Source organism: Erinaceus europaeus, chromosome 7, assembly GCF_950295315.1.
Source record: "Erinaceus europaeus chromosome 7, mEriEur2.1, whole genome shotgun sequence".
Taxonomy (NCBI): domain Eukaryota; kingdom Metazoa; phylum Chordata; class Mammalia; order Eulipotyphla; family Erinaceidae; genus Erinaceus; species Erinaceus europaeus.
In genome coordinates, this window is record NC_080168.1 from 54,452,866 (window position 1) to 54,467,434 (window position 14,569).

At 38.1% G+C, this 14,569-nt stretch overlaps 1 non-coding gene across 1 annotated transcript; it reads right to left on the reverse strand.

The window, feature by feature from the left end:
- Positions 1-12,045: 12,045 nt before the first annotated feature.
- LOC132539653 (U7 small nuclear RNA) lies at positions 12,046-12,107 on the reverse strand. The gene has a single exon (XR_009550984.1). It is a non-coding gene; the product is annotated as a U7 small nuclear RNA (small nuclear RNA).
- Between the last annotated feature and the right edge of the window lie 2,462 nt (positions 12,108-14,569).

Genomic DNA, 14,569 nt, shown 5'->3' on the forward strand with positions numbered 1-14,569 from the left:
AGTCCAAAGCAGATGTCCACTGAAGAATTGCCAGGGGGTGAATTGTTGTACGTCTGTCTCGATGGGGAATGTCAGCCATCAGAATTCTGCTTTTCTGTAGAGAACTTGACAGCTGCAATTCACTTACTTATGAAACAAAACTTGTAGCAGGTTAGAAGTTTACCACAATTGATAACTCTATTACAATTAGAAGTCTTTTTTAGAATGATTTTAAGGTTGTTTAAAGTTTAAACAATAGAATGTGAAAAGGTAAACATGAGAATCAAGGAAAGAAAACCTCAGGCATGAGAATCATTAGCATAGCCATTGTGTAATCTACCATTTCTAATAGAGAAGGTAATCGAGAGTTTTACATATCAACAAGTCTATTTAACCTTTTGTTACACCATTCAAGATGGAGATACACCATAGGTGTGCGCAGGTTTTGTTTAGACCAACTTGGTTAAAATATATTGATTTTTAACTAATTTTTTACCTCAGACTTTAAATGTAAGTTAATTTTATCTTTATGAGAATTATGTTGAAAACCTTTTTCATTTAACTCTGGTAAGAATATAGCCTTAAAGTTATGTTTTTAACCTTAAAGTTAATGTTACCAAACTTTAAACACACACATAAACATGGTCTTTAATACACAAGGAGAGAAACTTTTGTTACGAAGATATGTCTCTGCATGAATCTCTGCGTACTCCAGCTTATCTGCTTTCAGACTAAAGCTGAGGATCTAGGCCAGGGGGCCCAGTTTCGGTAGGGAGCCCGCGGTCTCTGGGGTGTCCGGGATCTGCTCAGACTTCATAGCAGGAGGGCGGGCGGGCCAGCCATGCAGAAGACACGGGCCGAGGTGCCCCGGGGTGGCGGCCAGGATAGGCTGCCGCGGCCCTGCCCCATAGCCCTGCCATGTCGGCCGAGCAGTGTGGAGGGAGCCCAATGTCCCACACCACACGGTGGAAAGCCGGCTCCTGTGGGCTGGCATTGGGCAGAAACCACAGAGTGGTCCAGAGATAAATGTTCCAGAAACAGCGAAATAGTTTCATGAAGAAAGGGCAGAGGCCTTTGGAGATCTCTTCACAAGCAGAAGAGAAGGCCATATGAATAGGTAGCCAAATTGTCTTCACTTATCTGAGAGATGAGCAGGTCAGGTCCACGTGGGCGCCATTTGTTGTTAAATTTGGGGGCTTCAGCTGGCCGGGCTAGCGTCGCGGTGGTAGACAGAGACTCGAGGACACACGGCTGGGCTGGGAAGCTGCAGTTTAATCTTTATTCACGAATGGGCAAATCACCACACCATGCGCTTCCCCCATCATTCTTCCTCCGCAGCTGCTGCTGGGATTCTGGACGTCCTTAGCATACTGGGCGGGGAGAAAGAGGGGCTCGAAACTAGCAAGGGCCAAACCATTTCTCTCAGAAGTAGGGGGAAGGGGGTCAAACCAAGACGAAGAATACCAACAGACTATCATGAACCTAAAGGCTGGAATAGTGCAGATGAAGAGTTGGGGGGTCTCTGTTTTGTAGATAGCTAGTAGGCATATTTTAGTTATATTCCAAAGGACCCATGACTATACGAGTTTTTTTCCCGAGCCTGACATCTGATAGGCGTGTGATCCAAGTTATTGTCTGGGGGAGATGATGCCATGGCTGGAAAAAGGACCAGAAAGCTGTATCAGGGAAGAGAGTAGCTCCCAAATATGGGAAAGGTGTATAAATATTGTTGACTGTAAACCCCATCGATTTGATCTGATCTGGGGCCCTTATTTAGCTTAGGAGCCTATGTGACCTCTGCATCCCTGTAGATCTGAGCTCACATTCTGTGGCCATAAGTAGGAATGTGAAGAACCATTATTTATCAGATCTTTTTCTCTTAAAGCCCATTGACTGACCCACACTTTTTATGGAAGTAGTTTATATGTAATGTATATTTACATATACATTATAAAATTATGTGTTAATCTTATCTAAAAATATTATCACAACAACATATAAACTAGTGTTTGGCTAAATATCTGGGTAATTGGAGTTAATCAATTTGACATACAGAAATAACCATCAAAAGAATCTGTTTTCATTGAAAAAAAAATTCCCAGAGAGAAGGAGACCCTTGGTAACACCTTGTCTGTCAGAAATAGGAGAGGTCTCATTCAGAATCACAAATTCCTTTGATGATATATTTGTTTTATAAGTTTCTCTCTCTTCATCTTCAATTTGTATAAAAATTTACTTTTAGAAGATAATATATAATATATACAATATATTTATATATTATAATACATATAATTTATAAATATACTTTTAGAAGATAATATATAATATATACTTTATAAAGATACTATATACATTATACACTATGTAAATCACATTTAATACCTACTTTAACCACCCTTGGATTTATATCTCCATTTACATTTGGGCCAACATAATTTGGCAAAGTATCCTAATTAAACAATTTTATTTCATACTGTTTCCCTAATACCACAGAGATCATCACTAAAACATTCTGAATAGCCGGAAGTATTTATGAAGAATCTTCTTTCTTTGCATTTAAACTCTTCAACAGGAAAGGGTATTTTTTCCAAGACATATAAATTATGCTATTTTTGCAAATCATCCTTCCTTCTTTTTATTATGGTGCCAAATAAATATTTTACAAAATGACTATATTGTTATATGTTTGGAATTTGCTTGAAATACCATCTATTCCTTGAAGTACCACATACCACATTTATAAAGTAAAAAGATGCCAGTGACATTTGGATAATTGTTTGAGTATATCTGTAAATGCAATAGAGGATTTTACTCATATAAACTGTCTTTGAACATGGCTACATTGAAAGCTAACTATGTCTATTAATCATGCTTTGTAATTCTGTCTTTTATTCCTTCAATACCTAATCTCAGTATTGGTCTTAGGTGTGCTTTATTCTCATTCTAGTTGTCAGTCCTTGCTGGAATCCATGATTTATTTTTAAATATTAATTTATTCCCTTTTGTTGCACTTGTTGTTTTATGGTTGTAGTTATTATTGTTGTTGTTATTGATGTCCTCATTGTTGCATAGGATAGAGAGAAATGGAGAGAGGAAGGGAAGACAGAGGAGGGAGAGAAAGAGAGACACCTGCAGACCTGCTTCACTGCCTGTAAAGTGACTCCCCTGTAGGTGGGGAGCTGGGGGCTCGAACTGGGATCCTTACACCGATCCTTGCACTTTATGCCAAGTGAGCTTAACCCTTTGCGCTACTGCCTGACTCCCATGGAATCCATGCTTTTTCAGATTTGAAAATGTGTGGAATAAGTGCAATTTGTCATTTCACGAACATCTCATAAAAACTGCAGCAAAGGTGGGCGCAAGGAATAACATCATTGCAAGACTGGCCAGCTCCTCATGGGGCGCGAGCACTTCCACACTACGATCATCATCTCTGGCATTATGCTATTCCACTGCAGAATACTGTGCCCCAGTATGGTTCCGTAGCCCCCATGTCCACTTGGTCGATTCCAAATTATATTCCTCCATGAGGATAATTTCTGGAACCATCTGTTCCACCCCGGTTCCATGGCTGCCAGTTCTTAGCATCATCGCCCCGCCAGATATTTGTCGGGATGTGGCATCATCTAAGTTCATTTCCCACGTCTACGCTCGACCGGACCTGCCAATATACGCAGATATCTTCGCCCACCCTGTCCAACGCTTGACATCTCGTCACCCAATCTGGTCCCCTATGCCTACACTGAACTTCTCTGTTCCAGACTCTTGGAAACAAAGTTGGCAGTCAGCTGAGGTAAAGAACAAACACCTCATCACAGACCCCTGTAAGCATCAACCCGGCTTTGACCTAGCACATTATGATTGGGCCCTCCTCAATCGCTATCGAACAGGCCATGGCCGGTGCGCCGCTATGTTCCATCGCTGGGGAGCCAGAGACAACCCGAACTGCCCCTGCGGCTACAGACAGACTATGACCCACATAGTCAACGACTGCCACCTCTCCAGATTCAAAGGAGGTCTCGAAACTTTACATCAGGCTCAACCTGATGCTGTTGACTGGCTACGGAAGAAGGGCAAACGCTAGAAGAAGAAGAGCAATTTGACTGGTGAAAGACTTGTAGCAATTGACAGTAATCGACAAATTGGCTCTAGGGACTCCTTTAAATCCAAGGAGTAAGTTATTGATTTCCCAGAAGGTATTTATAGATATAGGCAAACATATATATACATATATACACATATACACATATACATATATACATATATACGTATACACACATATGATGCTAGCATTGCCTGTTCCCAGTTGAATCATGTCTTGATGAATACAGGTTTCCCCTATTATCTGAAAATAGAGATACTATGGAACCTTTCCTAGAACAAAGGATTATGAAGTAAAGATTATCCCTCCCCACCCCCCACCCCTTAAAGTTTCCTGTAAAAGTGAGCATCTTCAGGCCTCTTTAGAAAGCAAGTACTACACGTGAAGTCTCTGGATACACTCTGAGGTGAAGCATGTTGAGATGGCAATCGTTGCTTTGGTTAGGTTGTGATCGACGGATGCAATATTATTTGGTATGGATTGGGAGAAGCATACACCTCAGAGTGTATCCAGAGACTTCACGTGTGGAATAACAACCCTTCAGCTTCATTACTCGGGTGAGACCTTTCCTTTTATAGTACACTCTAATTTCATCTCAGGTAGTTCACTTTCTAACAAAGTCCCATAACCTAGACATACACCAGTTTCTGTGAGAGAGAGCGTATGCGCACACGTATCCATAAACTACTGCAAAATATATACCTGAAAGCAGGATTACACTAGAGTTTGCAGTGAGTACCTCCCCAACACTTCCTCTCCACTATTCCAATCTTGGGATACATGTTTGCTCAACAAATTGTTTGGCTTTGTATGTTAACTCTCTTTTCAATCACCAGGTTCCAGATGCCACCAGGATGCTGGCTAGGCTTCCCTGGATTGAAGACCCCACCAATGTGTCCTGGAGCTCAGCTTCCCCAGAGACACACCTTACTAGGGAAAGAGAGAGGCAGACTGGGAGTATGGACCGACCAGTCAACGCCCATGTTCAGCGGGGAAGCAATTACAGAAGCCAGACCCTCTACCTTCTGCAACCCTCAATGACCCTGGGTCCATGCTCCCAGAGGGCTAGAGAATGGGAAGGCTATCATGGGAGAGGGTGGGTTATGGGGATTGGGTGGTGGGAATTGTGTGGAGTTGTACCCCTCCTACCTTATGCTTTTGTTCACTAATCCTTTCTTAAATTAAAAATTTAAATAAAAAAAAAAAAAAAAAAAAAAGAAAGCAAGTACTAACATAGATCTTTCCTCAAAGTGAATTGATGTGCACTATCAAAACCTGGAGTTAGTTTGCATAAGAGATCATGCTTCATTGCAAAAAGAGCTCCAATTAAAGCCCAGTTGGTGTCTCCTGTCCAGACTTAATGATATTGCTAGTTTAGGCATGTAAATTTGAATCTATAATTTTTTAATTTTATAATCTGTATCAAGTGTAGGTAGAGTTGTTGGTAATGTTTGTAATGGAACACGTGGACTTTGCCTTGCTTTAGAAGATTAGGTGCAGTATTTTTTCCATTTGTTATATAGAAATTTCCATTATAGTACCAAGCGATATTAGTGATATTTTTATCAGTGCAGTTTTAATATAAAAGTGCCCATATGAGTATTTTGGGAAAAAGTTTCCTCTACATCTAATATTGGCACACTGCATTCTTTTTGTATGACGAGTTTCATCTGTAAGTCAAATGATCATTTCTCCAACTTCATCTGAATATAGGTAATGCATCATATTGGAATCTGTTGGTAATATTGCTTTTCTGGTTCTTTTGCTTTCACTCTCAATTTCCACTAGGTTATCACTTAGGCTTGGTGCATTCACAACTAATCCACCACACCCAGTGGCTTTTTTTCCCCTCCTTTCTTTCCTTCCTTCCTTCCTCTCTTCCCTTCTTTCATTCCCTCTCTTCCTTCCTTTCCTTCTTTTCTCTTTCCCTCCTTCTTTCTTCTTCTCTTTTTCTCTCTCTCACTTTCTCGTTCATTCCCCTTAAACACTATGTTGACTTCATTTTATAACATATGTAACCCTTGCATTCAATATTATTAAAATTAATGTGCTTTATAATTTCCTTTACAATTGCCTCATTGACAATAACTTATTTAGAATGAATTAATTACTTTCTAAATATTTGATTTTAAGTCACTGCCGGTTATTAATTTTCATTTAGTTTTAATAGGCTAAGAAAATTTATATTGCAAATAATTTTTCTTCTTAAACTTTTAACAGTTCTATTGCTCAGAATATGCCTTTCCATTTGAAAATTATGTCTGTTTTACTCCTGTTTTGTGGAGTGTTCTATAGAAACCAATTCAACAAGTCAAGTCCTGGTGCCTGATGGTGAAAAATGACTTAACTTGTAGTTGAGAGTGTTTTGCAGGTACCTATCTTGGGGATTTGAGAAATTATGTATATATATATATATATTATGTATATATATATATAATATATATAATATATATTATATTATAATTATTATAATTATATTATAATAATATTATATATTATATTATATATTATATATATTATATATATTATATATATTATATTATATATATTATATATATAATATTATATATATATATAATATTTTTTATTGCCACCATTGAAGAGGATGAGGGGGGGTCGGGTGGTAGCACAGCGGGTTAAGCACACAAGGCACAAAAAGCAAGGACCAGCATAAGGATCCCGGTTCGAGCCCTGGCTCCCCACCTGCAGGGGGTTTGCTTCACAGGCGGTAAAGCAGGTCTGTAGGTGTCTTTCTCTTCTCCTCTCTGTCTTCCCCTCCTCTCTCCATTTCTCTCTGTCCTGTCCAACAATGACAACATCAACAACAATAGCTACAAAAAAAAAGAAAGAAAGAGGATAAGGAAGGGGTGCCTGCACTACACTAGAATCCACTGCTCCCGGAGACCTTCCCCCCCCCATTTTGTTGCCCTTGTTGTCATTGTTGTTATTGTTGCCATTGCTGTTGTTGTTCGATAGAACAGAGAAAAATCGCAAGAGGAGAAGAAGACAGAGAGGGGGAGAGAGAAATCGATGCCTGCAGACCTGCTTCACCACCAGTGAAGCAACCCTGTGCAGTGATTGGTCCTTGCGCTTCCTGCCATGTGCGCTCAATTTGGTGTGCTACTGCCTGGACCCCGCCAATAAAATTATTTTTAAAAATGTGTTGATAAATTTGACTTGACATATCACTTTTATTTTCTGTTTAATTGTAATTCTTTTAATTACTTAGAAAAAAGTTTAAAAATATACAGCTATAATTTTGGATTTGTACGTTTTATTAGTTTAGTTCTATCAAGTTTTCCTTTGTGTGTTGACTCCATTACCATGTTAAGACAATTTCATCCTCTTATATATTATATTTTTTCAGAGCGCTGTTTAACTCTGGATCATGTTGGTGTGGGGTATTGAACCTGGGTCTTTGGTGCCGAAGAAGTGAGAATCTCTTTTCGTAGCCATTCTGCTATCTACTTCCGCTCTACTCCTACCCATTTTCTCTCCTCCCCCTTTATTTATTTTTTTAATTTATGAGAGCACTGCTCAGCTCTGGTTTATGGTGGTGTGAAGGACTGAACTTGGGTCTTTGTAGCCTCAGGTGTAAAAGTCTCTTTGCATAACCATTATTCTATCTACCCTTGCCCAATAGATGAACCATTTATCATTAGAATTAGTGCTCTGTACTTATGGATTCTATATCCAAGAATTCAGTCCATTGTGGATGGAAAATATGTGTTGTGTAGTTAGACCTACAATAGTTTTGACTGCATTGAACAGGTATACACTATTTTCTTGCCATTATTCCCTAAAAAATACAATATTATAACTACCTGAAAAACATTTACTTTGGGGTGGGGTAGTGGCACACCTGTCAGAGCACAGTCTTAAGACCTTGAGATGCCTTGAAGGGAGAAGCTTCATAAACAGTGAATCAGTACTGTAAATGTCTTTCCTTCTCTATATTTCCTCTCCTTCCATATTGATTTCTGTCTGTCTCTATCCAATAAGTAAATATTTAAAGAAAACACACTGTACTGGTGTTATAATTAGTTGAGAGATGATGTGAATTACATGGGAAGATGTACATAGACTATGCAAATGCTAGAACACTTAATGTAGGGGTTTACATTTATGGATTCTGGTATTTAGAAAGGGAGGTTGCTGAGACCTTTCCTCAGTGGAAGGTAAATCTCAGTTTTGCTATAATTAGTCTTATTAATCAATTCATTTGTTCATTGTAAAAAGCAAATTAACAGATACACTGAATATTTTTTGATTATTTATTTTGTGTAGAGAAAGAGAGAAACTTAGAGGGAAGTGGGAGAGAGGCACCTTCAGCACTGTTTCACCATTATGATCTTTCCCTCTTCCAGGTGCAGACCTGGGGCTTGGACCCAACCCAGGTCCTTTTGCACTGTAATGTGTGCACTCAACCAGATGCACCACCACTGGGCCCCTATCATTCTTTTAAAATTAAGTTTTATTTATTTATTTTCTTTTTTTGTTGCCCTTGTTGTTTAACATTGATGTGGTTATTAATGTCGTTGTTGTTGGATAGGACAGAGAGAAATGGAGAGAGGAGGGGAAGACAGAGGAGGAGAGAAAGATAGACATCTGCAGACCTGCTTCACCGCTTGTGAAGCGACTCCCCTGCAGGTGGGGAGCTAGGGGCTCGAACTGGGATCCTTATGCAGGTCCTGGCAGTTTGTGCCACGTGCGCTTAACCTGCTGCGCCACTGCACGACTCCCCCTATCATCCTTTTTAAACGTTACCTTTTAACCTTTTCGTTATGAAACTACATGTGTCCTTTATTTATACAGTGATTTTAATTTTACTATTATACATTTCATAGTGTTGTCACTTTTTCTTATATTTATTTATTTATTTATTTAGCCTCCAGGGTTATTGCTGGGGCTAGGTGCCTGCACTACAAATCCACTGCTCCAGAAGGCCTTTTTTTTTTTTCCATCTGTTGCCCTTATTGTTACCCTTGCTGTTGTGGTTATTATTATTGTTGTTACTGATGTCATCGTTATTGGATAGGACAGAGAGAAATTGAGAGAGGATAGGAAGACAGACGGGGGAGAGAAAGAGAGACACCTGCAAACCTGCTTCACCGCCTGTGAAGCAACCCCCCTGCAGGTGGGAGCCAGGGGCTCTAACCGGGATCCTATGCTGGTCCTTGTGTTTCAGGAAGCCTTGTGCTCTTAACCTGCTGCGCTATCGCCCAGCCCTGTCACTTTTCTTTATATCCATAATGACAGTGCCTGATTTTAATTAAAATGTTTAGAACATTTATATCTAGTGTAATTATCAGAGTAGTTAGGATAAGCTATGTCATGTTGCTATTTTTAAGTTCTTTTGTATTTCTTTCATCTGTCTTTTTGATAAGATCAGGTCATTTTTATTATCCTGTTCTAGCTCTCCATCTATATATTTGCTATCCTTATTTTTTTTTAGAAATTATCCTAGGGCTAACATTATACATTTTTTAATTTAACATGGTCTAATTTTAAAAAACAGCATTTCAATTCATGAATAATGTAAGAAACTTGTGAATGTACACTTCTTTTTCCTTCATACACCATCCTTCCATTTTTTAGGCATATATATATATATATATATATATATATATAGTTTATATACTTGTTTATATAAGTATATAAATTACTATATATTTAATTATTAAAAAGTGCTCAAATAGTTTTCAAATGCTCTTAAAGGAAATTATTACACATCAAAGATTTATTCTTTTCTATTTCTGGAGGTAAGAAGTACAATATTGATCTTCAGAGCTGTGTTCTATTTAGAAACATTAGGAAGGATTTATTTCATTCATTTATTTATTTATTTATTTATGACAGAGAGAAATTGAGAGTGGAAGAGGAGACTGAAAGGGGATGAGAGATACCACCTGCAGCCCTGCCTTACCTCTTGTCAAACTTCCCCCCTGCAAGTGGTGCCACCACATGGCCCCTTGTTTCCTTATTTTTATGAAATCCCAGAGGCTACTTCCATTGCTTGATTCATGGCTTCCAAGTGTGTTTCCTTCCTCCAATCTTTTTTCTGTTTTCTGATCTTTCTTTTTCTTCTTTTTTTAATAGAATTTATGTATTTATTTTTTGCTTTATTTTACTTTCTTGTATTTGAAAAAAGACAGAGAAATTGAGAAGAGGGGAGATAGAGAGAAAGTGTGAAACAGACACCTCCAGTACTGTTTCCTTACTCATGATGTTTCCCCTCTGTAGGTGGGGACCAGGGGCTTAAACATTGGTCCTTGTGAATGGTAACGTGTGCTTGATCAAGTGCCTCACAGCCGGGCCCTTCCTTTTTTTCCCCCTTTTACCTTCTTTTTAAACTTCTGCTTTCTCTACCCTCAAATACAGTTTTCAAACTTTGCTTCATTTTTAGAGTTTTCCCTTTTCTTTGTTTTTGTAATTATTAAGTTATCTTTTGCTCTGTCAGGCTTAATGTGCTGATATGTTGTTGTAGTTATAGAGTTTTTTCAGACATTGTTTTGTTTAATCTCTAGATACACTGCTTTTTTATTTATTTCTTTTTTTTTCTATTCTATTTGCTCTAGTCATCATGGTCATACTTTTCTCTCTTTGAAGATAAGAACAAGTGTAGAATAGCTTTTTAGACCAACTTGTCTGAATACTCTATTAGCTCTCATTTTTCAATCTCTCTCTATTGGTTGATTTTCTTCTATTTTTGGTCACATTCTCTGCTTCTTTGCACCCTGGAATTTTTCCCCTCTACTTTATTTGGGGCTTAATGGTTTACTGTATAGTTATTGGTGCATAGGTACAACTTTTTAAAAAAATTATCTTTATTTATTTATTGGATAGAGACAGGTAGAAATTGAGAGGGAAGGGGGTGAAAGGGAGGGAGAGAGACAGAGAGACACCTGCAGCCCTGCTTCACCAATTGTGAAGCTTTCCCCCTGCAGGTAGGAACCAGGGGATCGAACCTGGGTCCTAGTGCATTGTAATGTGCAGTCAACCAGGTGTGCCACCACCTGGCCCCAGGTACAACCTTTTATCTCCCCATGGTAAGTTTCTGCAAGGCTCCCTCTTCCCCACCCAATGTCCTTTTCCATCATCATTCCCCAAGACCCCAAAGCTTCTCCATCTCATCCCTTTCCTTCCTTCCCTAGAATCATTAGCTTTGGTGTACACCACTCCCAGTCCATATTTACCTTATGTTTTTCCCTTACTATTCTTGGTTCTTAATTTTGACCTATGATTGAGATCATCTGGTATTCATTCTTCTCTTTCTGGCTTATCTCACTTGTGTGTGTGTGCGTATGTGTGTGTGTGTGTGTGTATGTGTGTGTGTTTATTTATTTGTTATTGGATAGAGACAGAGAGAAATTGAGAGAGAAGGGTGAGATAGAGAGGAAGAGAGACAGAGAGACACCTGCAGACCTGCTTCACCGCCTGTGAAATGACTCCCCTGCAGGTGGGTAGCCAAGGGCTTGAAACAGGATCCTAAATGGTCTTTGTGCTTTGCGTCATGTGCGCTAAACCCGCTGAGCTACCACCTGACTCCCTCTGGCTTATCTCACTTAACATGATCTCATCAAGGCTCATCCAAGAGCAAAAGGAGATGACTTCATCTGGAAAAAAAAAATAATGGATGATGAACAATCTGAGTTTTATACTATTGGGTAGTAGATTTTATTATATTTTTTGAAGCCTTAATTGACTTGATTCAGGAGTGGGGAATCTCTTATATTCTCTTGTAGTTTGTCCTTACAGTTATGTCAGTTGAAGTGTGATTTTTAAAAGTGATTGAATTTGATAGCTTATGTATTATTTTTAAAGTTTTTTTCCCCTTATGTCTCTTACTACTAGTTCTTTCCTCTTCAGATGGTGGGAAAATAAGAGTATTCTTAACCATCTTGGAATACTGACAAGTGTGTGGCCTAATACTTTTATATGTCTTTTTTTTTTTTTTGGAAGGGGGTGGCCTTCCAGTGTAGACCAGAAGATCTGCTAGACAAATTCTAAAAGAACTATTACACTTCTCATGTCTCTTCTTTTTAACAACTTCAGGAGGGTTCATCATATCTCTCACAAATGACCTAAGCCAGAGATGAAAGTGGACAATTCTGTTTATTTTCAAAACATTTTCTGTCTTGCTTGCTGCTTCCCAAATTGCAGTCACCTTAACTTTCTCAATTTCTAGTCTATCTGCAATTTAAGAAATTCCCCATGTTCTATCTGGATTTCCCTTCCTTTTTCTTTCTTTCTTTCTTTCTTTCTTTCTTTCTTTCTTTCTTTCTTTCTTTCTTTCTTTTTTTATTTATTTAAGAAAGGAGACATTAACAAAACCATAATATAGGAGGGGTACAAGTCCACACAATTCCCACCACCCGATCTCCATGTCCCATCCCCTCCCCTGATAGCTTTCCCATTCTCTATCCCTCTGGGATCCTGGACCCTGGGTCCTTGTGGGTTGCAGAAGGTGGAAGGTCTGGCTTCTGTAATTACTTCCCCGGTGAACATGGGCGTTGACTGGTCGGTCCATACTCCCAGTCTGCCTCTCTCTTTCCCTAGTAGGGTAGGTCTCTGGGGAAGCTGAGCTCCAGGACACATTGATGGAGTTGTCTGTCCAGGGAAATCTGGTTGGTATCCTGCTAGCATCTGGAACCTGGTGGCTGAAAAGAGAGTTAACATACAAAGCCAAACAAATTGTTAAACAATCATGGACCTAAAGGCTGGAATAGTGCAGATCGTAAGGTTCCCTTCCTTTTTCTATAGACTGAAAACTGCTTTCAGGTAAGAAGTTAGTATACTCAACAAGCTCACTTCACTTGTTTGTCTTCTCTTAGGGATAACCATCTCATGCTGTTTATTTCCAGTGATTTAAGATTGTTATTTGACATATTGTGTTTCATTACCTGAAGTTGGGAAAGTAAATTCAGATTTTTACTTTATATGATTATAAACAGAAGTCATTTGTATGTATTTTTATGTAATTATATATTGCTGGGTTATTCCTGTGCATTACTCATAATGGTATGAATGACTTAATATAATATTTATCTTAGAAGTTATATTCTTAGGTCATATTAACACACTTCTCTAATATAACACTTTGCTTTTGCCATTCCATTTTGTACTCACATATCATTTGAATGCTCTTTACATTCAATTTTCTAATAATTTACCAAACTTATGAAATCAACAGATTGAAATGAATATCCTGTAGTTTTAATGTAATATTTTAAAATATCTTATGAGTAAGTATTCTTACCCTGATTACAGATATTTCTAGTTCTGAGGAGACAACATAATAACTATGTAGAAAGACTTTCATGCCTGAGGCTCTGAGGTCCTAGGCTCCCTCCCTATCACCATTAAAATGAATTATGGATTAATATATTTATGTTTAATCTGTAGGAATTATTAAACTAGTATTAAAATGATAAACATGGCATAAATATATAATGTGGGAATTATATATTGAGAACCCAATATTGGTTTATTTTACAGAAAAATATCTTTCTTCGATTCATTTATATTTGTATTAATTCATTCTTCAATCACTATTTTCATTTGCCTACTATCTATTACATTGTCCTAGAAAAATGTAAGGATAATATGTTTCTTAGATTATACTACATTTTCCCTTTTCCCTTTTCTTGTTATCAGTGGTCTTGCCAACCCATTGAACTTGAAAAGAATGTAAAGATCTAATTCTCCCTTTCTTCTCCACATGACTGAATCTGATTTCTAGATTCATCAGATTCACAGCGTGTTGAAAATTTTGACACTTATAGTCTTCCAGTTATATTAGTTATTTTAAGTTTACTTATTTCTAGCTGTAGAGTTAAACAGTAGTGTCAGAGATATTATCAAGATTAAGTAATGCTAGTACAAATGTAAGTAAGCATCATATTCATGACACACCCAGTAGAATGCTTCATCATGGAATGTTGCTAGTATGTGAGGGAGTGCTTTTTGATAGGTGTAGGGTTCTGGTTCAACCAGGAGGCTGGTTCAAACAAAAAGTAGGTAAGGGGGCCATTTCAACTAAATTATTCAATTGCAACTTTATTATCGAAGTGGAAGAGGTAAAAATCAATTTACTACTTGCCTAAAGTTAGTACTTTAAAGCACTTGTTGTTATTCAGGGTTATTTATTGAACCTTGACTGTACATTACACCAAAGCAAATGACTTTACACAAAGTGAAGGGAAGGGTGGAGAGGGTCTTGGGTTCTGGTGTATAATTCTGGAAAAGAAACTAAGTTGAGGGTGAAAGTGTTTTTCAGACACTTAGCACGGGGAGAGGAGAAACTGACTATGTGTCAACCACTGTACTGTAAACCATGACATGGCTTGAGTGAACATTTTCTAATAGAATTTAAAAATGAAGCATGAAGTTTGGGTTATTTTTAACTATAGGTTTTGGAACTGGGAGGTGACTGATCTGGTAGAGCACACAGGTTACCATGCACAACAACTTGGGTTTGAACCCCTA